The sequence below is a fragment of the Mandrillus leucophaeus genome, unplaced genomic scaffold, assembly GCF_000951045.1.
Source record: "Mandrillus leucophaeus isolate KB7577 unplaced genomic scaffold, Mleu.le_1.0 Scaffold301, whole genome shotgun sequence".
Lineage (NCBI taxonomy): Eukaryota > Metazoa > Chordata > Mammalia > Primates > Cercopithecidae > Mandrillus > Mandrillus leucophaeus.
Genome location: NW_012103155.1, coordinates 674,128 through 676,530, shown reverse-complemented (window position 1 = coordinate 676,530; position 2,403 = coordinate 674,128).

The following is a 2,403-nucleotide window of genomic DNA, read 5'->3' as shown; positions in this document are numbered from 1 at the left end:
CAGGCTCTTTTTTGGTTCCATATGAATTTTAAAGTAGTTTTTTTCCAGTTCTGTGAAGAAAGTAATTGGTAGTTTGATAGGATGGCATTGAATCTATAAATTACCTTGGGCAGTGTGGCCATTTTCATGATATTGATTCTTCCTATCCATGAGCATGGACTGTTCTTCCATTGTTTGTGTCCTCTTTTATTTCATTGAACAGTGGTTTGTAGTTCTCCTTGAAGAGGTCCTTCACATCCCTTGTAAGTTGGATTCCTAGGTGTTTTATTCTCTTTGTAGTAGTTGTGAATAGGAGTTTACTCATGATTTGGCTGTTTGTCTGTTATTGGTGTATAGAAATGCTTGTGATTTTTGCACATTGATTTTGTATCCTGAGACTTTGCTGAAGTTGCTTATCAACTTAAGGAGATTTTGGGGTGAGACGATGGGGTTTTCTAAATATTCAATCATGTCATCTGCAAACAGGGACAATTTGACTTCCTCTTTTCCTAATTGAATACCTTTTATTTCTTTCTCTTGCCTGATTGCCCTGACCAGAACTTCCAACACTATGTTGAATAAGAGTGGTGAGAGAGGGCATGCCTGTCTTATGCCAGTTTTCAAAGGGAATGCTTCCAGCTTTTGCCCATTCAGTATGATATTGCCTGTGGGTTTGTCATAAATGCTTTTATTATTTTGAGATACGTTCCATCAATACCTAGTTTATTGAGAGTTTTTAGTATGAAGGGCTGTTGAATTTTTTCGAAGGCCTTTTCTGCATCTATTGAGATAATCATGTGGTTTTTGACTTTGATCCTGTTTATGTGATGGATTACTTTTATTGATTTGCATATGTTGAACCAGCCTTGCATCCCAGGGATGAAGCCAGCTTGATCTTGGTAGATAAGCTTTTTAATGTCCTGCTGAATTCGGTTTGCCAGTATTTTATTGAGGATTTTCACATCAATGTTCATCAGGGATATTGGTCTAAAATTCTCTTTTTTTTTTTTTTGGTTGTGTCTCTGCCAGGCTTTTGTATCAGGATGATACTGGCCTCACAAAATGAGTTAGAGAGGATTCCCTCTTTTTCTATTGATTGGAATAGTTTCAGAAGAAATGATACCAGCTCCTGTTTGTACCTCTGGTAGAATTTGACTGTGAATCTGTCTGGTCCTGGACATTTTTTGGTTGGTAGGCTATTAACTATTGCCTCAATTTCAGAGCCTGTTATTGGTCTATTCAGAGATTCAACTTCTTCCTGGGTTAGTCTTGGGAGGGTATATGTGTCTGGAAATTTATCCATTTCTTCTAGATTTTCTAGTTTATTTGCATAGAAGTGTTTGTAGTGTTCTCTGATGGTAGTTTGTATTTCTGTGGGATTGGTGGTGATATCCCCTTTGTCATTTTTTATTGCATCTATTTATTCTTCTCTCTTTTCTTCTTTATTAGTCTTACTAGTGGTCTATCAAATTTGTCGATCTTTTCAAAAAACTAGCTCCTGGATTCACTGATTTTTGAAGGGTTTTTTGTGTCTCTATCTCCTTCAGTTCTGCTCTAATCTTAGTTATTTCTTGCCTCCTGATAGTTTTGAATTCGTTTGCTCTTGTTTCTCTGGTTCTTTTAATTGTGATGTTAGGATGTTGATTTTAGATCTTTCCTGCTTTCTCTTGTGGGCATTTAGTGCTGTAAATTTCCCTCTGCACACTGCTTTAAATGTGTCCCAGAGATTCTGGTATGTTGTGTCTTTGTTCTCATTCATTTCAAAGAACATCTTTATTTCTGCCTTCATTTCGTTATTTACCCAGTAGTCATTCAGGAGCACGTTGTTCAGTTTCCATGTAGTTAAGCGGTTTTGAGTGAGTTTCTTAATGTTGAGTTCTAATTTGATTGCACTGTGGTCTGAGAGACAGTTTGTTGTGATTTCTGTTCTTTTACATTTGCTGAGGAGTGCTTTACTTCCAACTATGTAGTCAGTTTTGGAATAAGTGCAATGTGATGCTGAGAAGAATGTATATTCTGTTGATTTGGGGGTGGAGAGTTCTGTAGATGTCTATTAGATCTGCTTAGTGCAGAGCTGAGTTCAAGTCCTGGATATCCTTGTTAACCTTCTGTCTCGTTGATCTGTCTAATATTGACAGTGGGGTGTTAAAGTCTCTGATTATTATTGTATGGGAGTCTAAGTCTCTTTGTAGGTCTCTAAGGACATGCTTTATGAATTTGGATGCTCCTGTATTGGGTGCACATACATTTAGGATAGTTAGCTCTTCCTGTTGAATTGATCCCTTTACCGTTATGTAATGGCCTTCTTTGTCTCTTTTGATCTTTGATGGTTTAAAGTCTGTTTTATCATAGACTAGGATTGCAATCCCTGCTTTTTTTTGCTTTCCAGGTATCTTCCTCCATCCCTTTATTTTGAGCCTATGT